We start from the raw sequence: 15,582 nt of genomic DNA, 5'->3' as shown, positions 1-15,582 counted from the left end.
TGCCCTTGTCAGGGTGAGAGGGGTCCAGTGTTATGAACTTGCCATCAAGTATCTGCTTGATTCTCTCAAAGAATGGCATCATATCAAGGGCTAAAAATCAGAATTTGTTTCTGGATAGGTTCAACATTTAGCTGTGGCACTAGCTGGATCTGCTTTAGGGAGAAAATGGAGTCCATGTTATTAGGTCCATGATAGTTTCAATCTCTGTCACCATGACTACTCCATTCATGAGTCCCTTGAGCAAGCACAGAGGTTGATTTATAATCTGTCAGGAGGACCTGAAATCCTCAATATCTGGTGGTTTTATGTCTCTTCCACAGTGGATGTTCTCTGAACTGTGTTAACATATAGTGGTAAATTCCTCCTACTTTGTGCCTATTCCCATATATCTATCTGCATTCTTCTTCCCTGGACTTCCATGTCCTGAATATGCCAGTTTTGCTCCTTACATCCCTCCAATCAATGAACCAAGCCATTTACCAATGGTCATGAATCTGTGTATATGTTTATTTTAAGACATGTGTTGCTCAGTAAAATTGGATGATGAGTAATACTGAACCAAACTCCGTCTACTTTTTTCTCATCACTACTATCTTTCAAGGCTGCCCCTGAGTAGGGTTGTATTGTAACCGTAGCTTCTTTAGGCCCCACACTAAAATACAAAGTAGAACCATCTAGGTTTGCATTCTTCTTCTACTAAGAATTCATCCAAGAGGTCACAATTGGGAGCTACATGATTGGCATCTGTTGAGACTGTGTTGGGGACATGAAAGTGTGGGACACTTGTTTGTCCAGCTTACTTATGCCCTTTGGATCTACTTGAGTCTCATACAAGATGTAATCCTTCCATTTTAAGAATAATTTCGCTGGAGCTGCTAAAATGTATATTTTGGTGAGCCTGACAGTTACAAGTCATAATGAATAGCTCTGGTGTTATGGTTACTTGAGGTCCTTTGGTCAGATATTTAATCCTCTGTGATCTCTACTCCCAAGGGGAAATTGGACCACTACTCCACAATAGAGGTAAGGAAGAGTATGCCTAAAATACAGGAGATTCTTTAGGGCATCTCTTAGTATTATCATGCCTGTGATTAAGGTCAATGGAAAATTACAAGCTATTCCAGGTAGGATTATTAATAGCTCAGATCCTTCAGGAATGAAGGTTTGGGTCACCCTGCCAGTAAAGAACCATGACCACCATGCCTTCACTGAAGGCAAAGGGAATGCAGAATGGGTAGTAGAAAAAAGTAGTTATAAATACCAATTATGACCAAATAACCAGCATCCGAAACAAGGAGTATACAGTCATGAGAATTTCTTTGTAATGTTGTCATAGATAAGTTTCTGTGTATATAACCATATATTAAGCAAAAACCTTGTTTTCTTTCCTCTCATATTTCTTTGTCATGTAACATAGAATTTCTTGGTTTTATATCAGTATTTAAGTGTTGTTAATTTTATTTCACAGTATTTAAGTTATGGTTTTGAGGAGAAGAGTATATATCACTCAAGGACTTTACTCCCTCTTCTGGAGAAGAGATTCAGCATTTTCAGTTACATACAGAATTGTTATATCACATAAAGTAGAATTATGACCTTGTTAATGTCTTTTTTGGAGATTAAGTATCATTTAAGAAGATGCATACAAATGCCAAGTTGACAAGGGGTAGACTTGTGATGGTTAATTTTATGTGTCACTTTGATTGAGCTAAGGGATACCCAGGTAGCTGATAAAACATTATTTATGGGTATGTCTGTGAGGGTGTCTCTGGAAGAAGTTAGCATTTTGATCAGTAAACTGAGCAAAGGCAAAGAAGTTCCCCCTCATCAATGCAGGAAGGCATCATTCAATACACTGAGGTCCTACATAGAATAAAAAAGCAAAGGAAGGGTAAATTTGCTCTATGTACCTGGTTCTGACCACTGAACTTGGATTGAATTATACCACAAGATTTACTGGGTCTCCACCTTATTGTTGGAAGATCCTAGGACTTCTCTCCATATATAATTGTGTGAACCAATTCATATTATAAATATAAATAAAATTCATGTATTTTACTCATAAATATGTTCTATGTATTACTGGTTCTGTTTCTCTGAAAAACACTGACTGATATACCATGTCAAGAAACATGCCAGCAGCTGGATTTTGAATGGTTCTCTCTACTGCAGATGGTATAACCTTGCTCCAGAATCTCAGTTGCTTGTTTTGAAACTCTTCTTTTTGGTCTTGCCAGAGACTCCACATATATCTTTATCTCCTACAGACAACTCTTACACCACTGTAGGATCTTCTGGGTCATATGACCCAAGTGGCACAACTGGATGTGCCCTTTCTTGCCCAGGGCTTCCACTGAAAATTGGCAGCTTTCCACATCACTTACTACTTCATTCAGTGATATATTCCCAAGTGCAGTATATGTTGCACTTTGCTTCTTTTTAAGTGGTAGGATGGGTAAGATGCAATAATTTCCTTTTTACTTTGGAAGGGGTTATCCCACTCTGTCCTACACCACTGGTCCCTAAAAGTGTCACAGATATCACAAGTCACTCAATTTTTGTATGACTTATCTCTCCCATTCTCTGAAGCACACTCATCTTATCATGGCACCAACAGTCTTAGCTAGGCTATGAATTCATTCTCCCATTCTCACAATTAAGTTCTGTGTCTGTTCACCAGCTCAGTAAGGCCTCCAGCTGCAGATAAGAATCTGACAAAGAGGACTTCCGACCTTCACAGTTAGTTTTAAATTGATGATTAGGTGTTTTCCCTTCTGAATGTGCCAGTGGGCACTGACCAATAGCCACTCAATTCCACATTCCTTAATTTTATTATTTTCCTGTATCTCAAATGCCAGAGACATTATACAAGCTAATGTATCTCCAACATCTTAGTAATTGTACTGCTACAAAATCCAAGAAACTATCAACACTTCACTTATCACTAGGGACAGGGTCTTCATTGCCATACAGCTAGTGTATGATCCACATCCAAAATTAAAATTCTGTAGTTTGCTTTACAAGACATTTTCTGGTACCAATTATCTTAATTTATGTTCCCAGGAAGTAGAGTCTGAGGCTGAGAATCTTAGGCAAATGATTTATTTAGGAATATTCTTAGGATAAACTTTTAAAGGGGCAAGGGAAACGGGTTAGGGGAAGGGCAAAAACTAGACAAAGATGTAGCTTAAAGAGAAATTCATCTTCAGCCTGAACCCATGAAGAGTTCTGCAGGCTCAGTTATTTACAGAGGACATATTGCCCAGATCCAAGGGTGCTGGACTGTCAATATCCTTGCATTAGCCAACCACAGGTTACCAGCCACTGCTAAATGTGAGAGTTGCATAAATTCCTAGGCATATCTTGGCAAAATAGCCCTCACTATCCAAGAGCTCCTCTCATTGCTGCTAAAATATGTTGTTGGCAGCCAATACCTGCAGCATCTGGGAAATGAGTGTGCCATCCTGACAAAAAAGATGGGGAGGGACCTCAATAGGATCTGCCACACCAGTGCCACCCTTCTCCAGCTCTCTGATTCCCAAAATCTGTTTCTCATTGGTCAAAGCTCGAGGGCAAGAGAGTCCACTGAGGCAACTATAAAGATTCATCTCCTGGGTCACAGAGCTGGGTGGAGACGATTGCAGAATGGACATACAGGAGTACACAGAAAAGGTGCTTATATAGAAAATCATTCAGGATTTCCACATAACCTAACAAATAAAGCCCAAAGTCCTCAGCATGGCAAGATCTTCACAGTGTCTCTTCTCATCAGCCCTAAGGCTTTCTATTTTCTGCCTCCCAATCTAATATAACATATACTCTGGCCAAAATTTCCCTGACTTCTATTTCTGACATAGTTTGATTCTTGCCTGATGGTCCCCTTCCGAATCTCAGTATACCCTTCTGCTACCCTACCACTACTGTGCCACATACACATAACTTTATCCTAACAGCAATCTTTATTTTGTACTGTGGTTCTTTATAAATCTATTTCTTAGATAGATTTTTAATTACTTGAGGAAAGGGATGTCTTTATTTTTTCATTGTTCTGGAACAGAGCAGCAAAGAGTGAATGAATGGAAGACATAATGAATGATTTATTCATATCCATCAATTTTCAGTTTTAAGTACCATCTTTTTATTGCCAACTCTTGTCTCCTATTCCATCAAGTTTTAGAGCCCCTTCCACTCTGTTTCCATAAGCCTTTACCTACATATTCCATAGAATTTTCAATATAATATTATAATGGTTTGGTCAGGTGTCTGTCACCAATACTGGAATATGACACTTTCATCATTATACTTCTAGTGCCTGGAAAATAACAGGTCCTTGAAAAATATGAAAGATGAATAAATGGTTGAATGAATATAATAGACAGTGAGAAACCATTCCAGGTCCAGGGGAGGAAGCTTGTTTTTTTTTTTTTAGAATCAGAGGAAGAGGGGCACCTGAGTGGCTCAGTGGGTTAAAGCCTCTGCTTTCGGCTCAGGTCATGATCCCAGGGTTCTGGGATGGAGCCCCGCGGGCTCTCTTCTCAGCAGGGAGCCTGCTTCCTCCTCTCTCTCTGCCTGCCTCTCTGCCTACTTGTGATCTCTTTCTGTCAAATAAAAATAAATAAAATCTTAAAAAAAAAAGAATCAGAGGAAGAATTGCAAATTATAATGGGATTTTAATAAGTGTGGCATGTTCAATGGCTGCACGATATGTCACAGAATATCATAGACAGATGATAGATTATACAGAAAGAGAAATGCAGAAATAGGTGATAAGGATATAGTGGTTTTATCTAATTAGTTTTCAATCCTTGTAAGTGAAATTTTCCACTTGATAGTATATGTAATTTTATCCGTAGTCTTTGAGTAAGGATAGACTTCAGTTAGAGTGTTTTAAGGTACTCAACACTATTAATTTAATACATTTAAAGAGTCACTGGCTCAAAGATTTCTAAGAATCTGATTGATTTCTAGAACTAACACCCTTTAGACAAAATGGTTTTAAAATAACTTGATCGGAAAGTTGTGGTTCTTCAGGGTTCTCAAACCCAAAATGTATTTAATTCAAAAGCACCTCCTTGCAGAATTATAGGAAAAATGTCTTTGTCTCATTCGTTGGGATGATATTTCAGTGAGCACTTGAATTACACACAGTTTTTTTTTTAATTACATACATGTTAATGCCTCTAGCACAGAGAGTCTCAGTTATTTATGAACTTTGACCAGTGCCAAAGTTTATCTGTGTAAAATCTGATACCGTTTTAAGAATTGTCACTCTTAAAAACAATATCCATCTTCTTTCCAAGACACCTGATTAAAATAAAGAAAATGAAAAGATGTTTATACATCTTTCAGGCTAATAATTGTCAGTCTAACCCAACTGGAAATACAGCTGTTTGTTCCTTCGGCGTTCCTCCTTCTAATCTTGGTTCCTAATAAAGATGAGTGTATGCAATCACAGTTCCCAGGCTCAGGTTGACTATTTTTACCCAATTTCCTTGCCTCCTGTGTCCTAATGTATCTCATCAGTAACAAAAATAAAACCATGCTCTGCTATCTCTGATTAAATCAACTCTGCTTAATTTGTACCCACTGTTTTTTTTTTTATTATTTTGAAGTCATATGAAGCAATTCTGCATTGCTCAATGTTGTGCTTTCTTACAGTCTTATCTTCGTTTCTACCTGAATTCATAAGGGAAATTTTTAAGAGCTGGAAGGGACCTTGCAGAGAGTTTTATCTGATCTTCTTCTTTTATCTACATGAAAAACCTAAATCCAGAGAAATCACACAGGTAATTAAGGTGGCTATCCTAAGTAGAGAACCCCAGTTTCCTGATTAATATTCCCAAGTCTCCTTCATTTATCCCACACTACTTCTTAGACTGCTATCAATCCCTTGACTCACTCATTCTTCCATGCGTTCATACACGTAAGCTCTTAGAATCTTGGACTTAGTGTCTGGTGCCCATAGCATCTTTTAAAGCTTCTTTTCCTTGTAACTAACTATCATTTCATTAAATTATTTCATTATATGTAATCATAATTTTTGTTAAATCAGTAACCATATAAATAATAACCTGTAATATATTTACATAATTCTCTCTTTTAAGAAAATCACTGTACTTTTCAAAACATTTACTCATCAAGGCAGGTATAATAATAGCCTCTTCCAAAGATGTCTGTGCCTTAATTCCCCAGACTTGGGAGTAGGTCACACTACCTGGCCAAAGGAAAATTAAGGTTGAAGATGGAATTAAGCTTGTTAATCATCTGAGTTAGAGATGTGGAGACTAACTTGCATTATCCCAGTGGGACCATGTTATCACTAGAATGCTTGTAAGTGGCAGAGGGTGGCAAAAGAGAGGGAAGTTGAGAGTTGGCAGTGAGAAAAGTACTTAGTCTAAAGTTGTTGATTCTGAAGATGGAGGAAGAGAGTCAAGAGCTAAGGGATGCAGGTAGCCTCCAGCATCGGCAAAGGAAAGGAACAAAACCTTCAGAAACGTACAAAGCCCTGCTGACAACCTTATTTTAGTCCATCGAGACCCAGTTCAGTCTTCCAAGTTATAGAACTGTAAGATAATAAATTCGTTCATTTAATTCATTAATGAAGCCACTAACTTAGTGGTAATTTGTTATAGTATCCACAGAAAAATAATTCATTTTTAAAGGGATATAAACACATTTTTAAAAGTGCAGAACCTGTATTTTTTGCCAAATGTATTGCAGAACTGTGACCAGAACACTCTAGTACAGTGTTAAATGATAGAAAACTTAAAATGGTGAAATGTTCTACACCTGCAATTGTCCGGTGTATGGCTCTTCAGTAGGTGGCAAGTACAACAGAGAAAATTAATTTTTAATTTTAATTTTAATTAAACTTTAAATAGACACGTGACTAGTGGATATCAAACTGGACAGCCCAGTTATTTTATCTGAGCTATAATTAAATGTTTCTCTCTTATCTCCTGCCAACGGATCGAAAGACAATTCTCACAGAATAATAATGGAGCAAATCGGAAATAAGTCTTTGCCAGTTCTAAGTACTGGATGGAGTCCTGTTTAGTAAATAATGTGCTCAGTAAATATTTAACAGAACTTGTGGGAAGGTGGTGGCCATCACCCTCAATGTGAAGGACGTAGAGAAGACAGTTATTCAGGGAAAGACACCAATTTTTTGCAGACAAATTCTAGCAGGCTACACCTCTCCAACAGTAAGACCAGGGGTATCCAACCAGCAAACTGCTCACATCTTGTGGCCCTGACCCCACAAATGGGTGTTACTGCAGGTCAGAGTTATAGGAAATCAGTTTCAAATTCAATCCTAACTGGAGGACTTTTGCAATGCCACATTCTTTGTCCTTTTCCATTTTCTCATGCTTACTCGCTGATTCTGCTTCCACCCGATTTAACCTCTACCTTGTGCAACTTTCATAAAATAAGCAATCTTTTCAAAGGCTTTCTCAGCTGGGGGAAAATGGGGTGGAAGAGAGGGTTGAAACAATGGAAGACTTTATTTTGATAGTTTAGTTTCTAATTTGAAGGTAAAAGGACATACATACACACATGCCTTTGGAAATTAATTTCAGTTAGCTTTGATTTTTTTATGTGGGTTATGGGGTCCTACTTATTTACTTATACCTCATTTTATGACACAATAAGACAGCTTCTCCCATTGCAAAATCTCTCACCTCCACCCCATTCTCCATCGTCTCTGTTAGGTACTGGTTCAGATCCTGATCATCTTCTTCCCACACCACTATTTTTAGAGATAAGACTTATTGAACAGTTAATACGCACCAGACCATTTTCTACATGTGTTTCATGTAGCATTGCTCTCCTTACCATGTCCCAATAATGACAATAATACTAGTATCCTTACTTTTCAGATGAAGAAGGGATCCAAAAGATAGTAAGCAATTTGCTTAATGTTACATAGCCAGCAACTAGCAAAGCCAGAATTGGAATGTAGGAAATCTGGAGATACAATCCCTGCTCTTTATCATTTTGGCCACATTGACATCAACAACTTGATTATGACACACAGCCATTGGGCATCAGTTAGAAGATGAATGATAATTCAGTTGTTAATATTATCAAATATGTAGTTAATTTAATAAATGAATAGATAGTTTGTTTATTCCTTAGAGCTAATACTTGTCAATGAAAAAACAGATTTTCAAAAAATAGAGGGACATTAAGTTTATGTTTCTAAAAGTCTCAGGAAGAGGACTTAGAAGAGTGAGCATACAGTCAGGACTTAATAAATGTTAGGTATTATATTCTTGAATTGAGAAACATGTATAGCCCCAGGATCTGAAATTACATATAATCTAGCATTCCACCATATAGAGATGATTGAGAGGAAAAAGTTTAAGATCCTTGTCCTACAATATTTTAAGAGTCCCTTACTTAGGCATTTAACTAGTCTCCAGCATACCAATGATCTAATCCCATCATAGTTTTTCAACTGCTTATTCCCATTTTTCTCTCCATTTGGACCCCTGATCCTAGCTTCCAGCTCCCCACTCCCCTCTCCCCGTGCCGAGTTTTAGTCACATTTTTCTAGCTGGAGTGCACTATTGTACCAATCTACAATCCCTTTCCACAATCCATTCTTCCCTCTTGAGAACAGTATTATTAAAAACATTATCAAGTAAACCTTATTAGATCTTGTCCCTACCTAAAAATTTTTCATGCCTCCCTAATGCCCTCAAGAAAAAAATCCAAATTTCCCTAGGTGGAATTCATCCTTTGCAGCTACATATTAGAGATTAGAAATAATCTCTAATAGCCATTCTTCCTCATCAGTCCTCCTTGTCCTATTTTATTACTCCTCCATACAATAGAGCAGTGTTGCATTTTACAGACCACAATCATGTCTAGTATAATTGACTTTGACTATTTCATAGTAAGGAGCTACATTAAAGACTGATTGTCCTGTGTAAATCCAAAAAGTCCAGCTTCTCCTCCATCTTTGAAATGGTCAAAACTGAGAGAGAGAGAGAGAGAGTCCTGTTTCCCATCCAATGTTCTCCTTCAAGGACATACATGTCTGCCCTGTGCTGGTGGAGAAAGCCATCCAGCATTTTCAAAAATTACTATCACTCTTAGCTCAGCATAAATATGTAGAGTCACCTAAAGGCGTACAAGCTTCCTCTCCACCCATCTCTGGCAGGTCCTGTCCTTCTCTGCCTCCAATGCTGCTGGCTTTGACATTGTTCGAACTCTCTCACCAACCTGTTCTTACACTATTAAGACAGCCTTTGCATAACTGATTTCTCTCCTTGTCTCCTACAGCCCAGAAAAATCTAAAACACAAATCTACTCAAGCCCTTGCTTAAAAGTCTGTGATCGCTTCTTATTGCCTAGTTCATGATAAAATCCATACTCTATAACATGGCAGGCAAGACCTGTCAGTTCGACTACTTACTCCATGAGCTTCCTATGTGTATATTGGCCCCAAAGACTACAAGATCCAGAGAAGTAACATAAAGGAATAGGAAGAGCATACACTGTGGAGAAATGGGAAACCAGAGAGCACATTTAGAGCTGCATGACATTTCCATCTGTTTTTGGCCAGAGTATCTAGATAGTTTTAGGAGAAATCTTCCAATTTTTTCAAAGTTAAAGCTAATTTAGTGTTTGAAAAAGTATTGGGAAGTTCAAACAAAATGCATGTTCAGGCCAAATAGGAGATGCATCTCATAAATTTATACCTTTGTTCTACATTTCAGTATAAATTCTTTCCTCTGCCTAAAATGTTCTCTCCCTTAGTTAGCTGGCCATTGAGTTCAAATATTGAGGTCAACGTGATGAAATCACACCTTGCTTACTTTTGACCATGGGGCACTCACCCAGGTTCTTACAGTACAACTACCACTGATCAAACACTTCCCATGTTCTGGACACAGGGCTCAGCACTTCATAAGCTTTACCTCGAACAATTTTGTTTATTTTTCATAACACTGTGAGCTATGTATATGTATTTTATGTTTCAGATGGGGAAAACGAGACCCAGAGAGATGAACCTTGCATAGTATCCTGACTACCTGACTATGACAGGGAGAAAGCAGTACCTTTTTTTTTTTTTTTAAAGATTTTATTTATTTATTTGACAGACAGAGATCACAAGTAGGCAGAGAGGCAGTCAGAGAGAGGAGGAAGCAGGCTCCCTGCTGAGCAGAGAGCTCGATGTGGGGCTCGATCCCAGGACCCTGGGATCATGACCTGAGCCGAAGGCAGAGGCTTTAACCCACTGAGCCACCCAGGTGCTCCGAGAAAGCAGTACCTTATTCTCAAGTCTGTCTTCTCCCAAAGACCAAAGGATTAAAAATTATGATCTTTATCACATTGCCATTTCTTTTTGTTGGCTCTCCCCACCACAACCACCACCACCACTATGAGAACCAGGATCTTCTTCAGCGTCAAAACTGTTTTTCCTTACTGCTGTGCTGTGGGCCTCAGATGTCTCGTCATAAAGAGTGGACACTCCATCCATCTGTTCACGCACTCATTCACTTAGTTACCGACCCTTACTGAGCACGTACTATTCACTGAGGTATGGCTCTGATCTGGGGACTTGTTGAGGGCTCAACTTGTGGTTACGACTGCGCTCTCTGGGTGGGTTGGGGAGTCACAAAGAAGGTGAAAGAGAAGCATGTGCTTCAGGTTAGTACTTGGGAGCCAGACCTACTGAGTTTGGGTGTTAACTCTGCCCTTTCCCAACTGTATTACTTCAGTAAACTTCTTTACTTACCTAAGCCTTGGTCTCCTTATCTATAGTAATCTTTACCTAGTTAACTGGCTTTTCGATTACTAAGTGATGTCATAGAAATTAAGCCCTTAGAATCTAAATAATTGGAAGGCGCTAGTTAGTGTGATGATTAACTTTATATGTCTTGACGTGACTAGGTGACTGGGCCAGAGTGTCCATTGTTTAGTCAAACACTATCTAGGTGTTTTGTAAGGATATTTTTTAGACACAATTCGCAAAATCACTAGGCTTTGAGTAAAGAAAATTACCCTCCAAAATGTGTGTGGGCCTCACCCAAACAGTCGAAGGCCTTAAGAACAAAGATGAAAGTTTCTGGGGAAAAAAAGGAATTTTTCTCAAGACTGCAAGATTTCAGATTCAAAACTACGATATCAACTCTTACCTGAGTCTCCAGCCTGCTAGCCGACTCTACCAATTTGAGACTTGACAGCTCTTGTATGAGCCAATTCCTTAAAATTGATCTAGCTCTTTATCTCATTCATAACTCTGTCTCTGTCTCTGTTTAATGTCATGCCAAACAGCTTATCAAATGCAGAGATATCTAGGAAGATAGATGAAGAGAGATATACAGAGATAGATAAAGATACGGATGTATACATAGCTCCTATTAGTTCTGTTTCTGTGGAGAAGCCTGACTAATATAGTTGGCATTACATTACAGAGACTAAAAGTAAAATATCATTAGTAATTTGACCTTGATTCTTGATGATGAAATTAGTGGAGTGTTTCTAGTGTCTGTAATGATTACAAGGAAACCTTTTCCCAAACAGAATAAAAGCAAAGGGATAAAACAAGGGAAGAATCCTTCACTTTCTTGAAAATAAATTTTTATAATTCAAAGACCAGATTTTGCAAAAATCCCACCTTTGTTTTTCCCTTTTCTGAAGAGATAGAACTGCCAGGTTGGGAGCTGAAGGGAGGACGTAAGGGGGAGTGGTATATCCGCATGATAAGGTAGAGACTTAATAAGAATCTTAAACCAAGGATTTTTTCTGCCTGATCATCTGAAGAGCCATGCTGATCTGCAAGAGAGTTCTTTGGCACCACATCTCCATCTTCCCTCTGCTCTTAGCCCACCCCTCCACAGAGACCCTCAGCCTTCAGTCATCACCATGGAAACTACACAGAGAGAAAAGCTGTCCAGGGTCAGGAGAAGGGGCTTGAAAATCTTGTCTAAAGCCCCCATCCCTTTCCTTGCTGCCTTGTCCATTTCTGAATACAAGATTGTATCCACCTGCTGGAAACCCCATATACCCTGTGACCATGATTTAACTGTGACATTAAGTAGGATTCTGATAGAATCCAGGCAAGAAAAAGAGACTTCTGGACACATGAGAGGATCATTTGTAAATGGCAGCGTTAGCAAATTAGAAATATCTGATGTGCTTGAAATAATAATAAGGAATAAGCCCATTTCCTGTGTTTCTTTTTTTTTTAAGATTTTATTTATTTATTTATTTGATACAGAGAGAGCACAAGCAGGCAGAGCAGCAGGCAGAGGGAGAGGGGGAAGCAAGCTCCCTGATGAGCAGAAAGCCCGATGTAGGGCTCGATCGCAGAACCCTGGGATCATGACCTGAGCCAAAGGCAGAGACTTTAACCCACTGACCCACCCAGGCGCCCCCATTTCATGTGCTTCTTATGTACTAACTACCTTCTAAATAATCCACATGTATGAACTTGCTTAATAATCATAACATGAAGAAGTAGAGTTTTACTCATTTGAAAGAGGAAAAAATCTAAGGCCCAAGTGTATTATACGCATGTTCCACGGTTACTCAATTAGTAAGTGATAGGACTAAGCTCCAAAAGTTTGTCCTTGTACCAACTTACACCCCAGTACCCTCTCAAAAACTGCAAGGTGATTCAAAGGACTATTTCAAGCAGTAATAATAGGTGCTCCCCAACGGTTTTTAGTATTGGTAACCTTCATGTTCGAACACTAAAATTCATGCTAAATTTTCACATCTGTACTCTGATCCGTCTCTCAAACCCTGAATAATAATAATAACCCTGAATCCTGAATAATAATTTAAAAATGTGTCCATACATTCTGCTTTTTACCTGAGAAGCCTGAAAAGTCAGTGTAAACATGCGTTGCCACTGAAGGAAAAATTTACCTCCCGATGTCTTTCTTACTCTTATCACTAGTTTCTGAGAGAATGTCACACCACCCCTAGGGAGTGTGTTTCTCTGCCTCACTCTATGACCCTTCGTCTCACCTCTACGCTCATCTCTGGGCATATATCTCAAACTTATTCCTGGTTCTCAGGATGGTGGCTGAGGCCAGGCATCAGCCACAAATGGACATGGAGTAAGCCAACAGACTCTTTGTTCTTTTTATCCATGCCTCCTTCCCTGGCAGCAACACTTCCTCTGCAGGATCTGGATTCCCCGGGCGTGGATCTTAGTGGGCAGCAGAACAGATGGAGAAAGGTCAGGAAGGTGCAGGAGAGCAGTCACAGGATGGAGCGCCTCACTGAGTAGGAACACATGATTAAGGATGCTTAAGCTCTAAAAACTGATGGTCCTCAGTTGATTTGGTTCACACAGAGAACTGCTGTAGGACTGTGCTTAATGGCTTGTGCCCCAGGCCGAGGTGTGCAGTTTGGGATCCCAGAGCTGCCATTTAGCAACCATGATCCTGGGTGAGTGATTTGACATCTCTATATCTCTGTCACCTTCACATAGAGGATAGGACATATAAAAGTCTGAGCTCAATGCCTGGTCATAATAGCATGTTACCCACAAGGGTCAGCTATTATTACTTAAGTCATAAAGCTTTACACTTGGGCGACCGTTTAGAAGTTAATTCCTAATTTTGATTGGTAGGAAAATTGAGAGGAGAAAGGAAGTAATTTGTAGATCTTCCTACTCAACAGGCCAGGATGTTTGCCATGCCATCACCCACCCTTTTAGAAACTTCTTGGTCACAGTGCTTATTTATGCTAAATATATTTTTTTATATTTATTTATGCTTCATATATTAGAGGCCAATGTTTGTCAGTTGTTTTTCCTCTTAAGTTGATAGATTTATGCTGAGCCATTATCTCACCTACCCATGCTGAGAGAAGGACAGAAAACTAGACAGGATTAGGGAAGCCAGAGATGAGCATGGAACAGAGGGGAGTAAACAACATCCACCACAGCCTCACAAACAAGGCTGTGGGCAATGAGGTAATCAGTCTCACACAGCCCTGACATAAAACAAAAACAAAAACACGGGACCATACTGACCACAAAATTCATACTTTCAGCTCCCTGAAAACTGTAGGTTGATAGAAACAGGTCCTACTGCCGATTAAAAGGTTCTGAGAATGAGTCTATTTGTTGAACACAAATCTTGCCTTCATTATTCCAATCTGAGCAACCAAGAAAAACAAATTTAAAACAATTTTAATTCTGAATTGACTGGAACAACACCACCACCAAAATATTATGACTCACGTGGTAGTGCTCTAGCCCTATAGCAAATTCTGAGAAACTCTTTTGAGCTAAATATTCCTGAGGAATAGACAAATCAAACGTGAATGATACCCCCTCACCCACACCCACAGGTGCTCACAGAACATCCACCTGGACCTAGAAAGAATTACTAACTTCAGGTTCAGACTCTGGGGACTCAACCTGGATCTGGTCTTATCTTTCAAAGCTGACTGGGAGAATTTCTGGGGTCAGAATGATTGTTTTAATCTGGCTTACTCTGAATGAAGCCTCCTCATCTGGCTCATGTGTTCCCTCTTCATTGCTAGTCCCCAAATTCCCATGCGGATCTGTCCTTTGGTCCTTTGGACTTAAACCTTCCAACGCTACCTGGAGATAGCCAGGTTGAAATGAGATTGGTAGGATGTTAAGGTTTTTTGAGGGGGAGGGTTGTTACTTTTATATAGATTTTACTTTAAGGGCAGCTTTGGGTTCACAGCAAAGTTGAGCAAAAGGTACAGAGATTCTCGTGCACCACCTGCCCTCCCCCCAACACACACACACATGCCTAGCCCACCTGGCCTTTCTCCATCGGCACCTCCCAGGTGTCAGTTTGTTTTTCTTTTTTTTTTTTTTTCTTCGTTCCCCTCACTCATGCTCCAAACTTTTTTTTTCAGTTTCTTCCTTGTTACAAATGGACAGTTTTTATAGTAAATATGAGAACATATGTTGTTTTCTCCTGAGCATGTTTATTCTGCCTCCTATGTTCTTCTATCTTTACTAAAATCATAGAAGCTTCTCCTCCCATCACACTCAAACCACACACAAAAAGCAGTTGGGAAAACATTTCAATTATTCCAAACCACAAGTTCACTTCTGAGTAACGACAAAGAAGGAAGCTTTAGAAACCCATGGAGGGAAACTACAGACTCAGTCAGACTAAAACCTGAGGGGGTGGCCCCAGCCAGTGCCTGCAAAACATGGAACCAGGATGCTGACTTCCTAAATCCCAGCCCAGTTCTCTTTTCTCTGGAGCAAGACTTTTTAGATGCTCTCACATTTGATGAATGGTTGTCTGATAATTCGTTAATAAAACACCCTCTGGATATGGAGTGTGCCCATTGGCCAAATCCCTCTGAGAAGTAATCACTGCTCTGAGACAAAAGAGGTTAGTGTGAGTGAGTGTGTGTGTGTGTGTGTAGGGGTGGGTAGGTGGGTTGCATTTGTATAAAAGATGATCATAGAGCAAGGGCATATATTCAGGTCAGTTTGAGATGTAGTGGAAAGCAGAGTAGTCTGAAAACCAAGTACAGATGTGCTACTAAGTTGCTGTATGATCTTATGAAAACCCTGTTTCCCTCTCTGAGTCTCAGTTTCCTGATCTATAAAGT

The sequence above is a fragment of the Lontra canadensis genome, unplaced genomic scaffold, assembly GCF_010015895.1.
Source record: "Lontra canadensis isolate GAN:19392208 unplaced genomic scaffold, GSC_riverotter_1.0 scaffold56, whole genome shotgun sequence".
Lineage (NCBI taxonomy): Eukaryota > Metazoa > Chordata > Mammalia > Carnivora > Mustelidae > Lontra > Lontra canadensis.
This window is presented reverse-complemented; position numbering follows the sequence as displayed.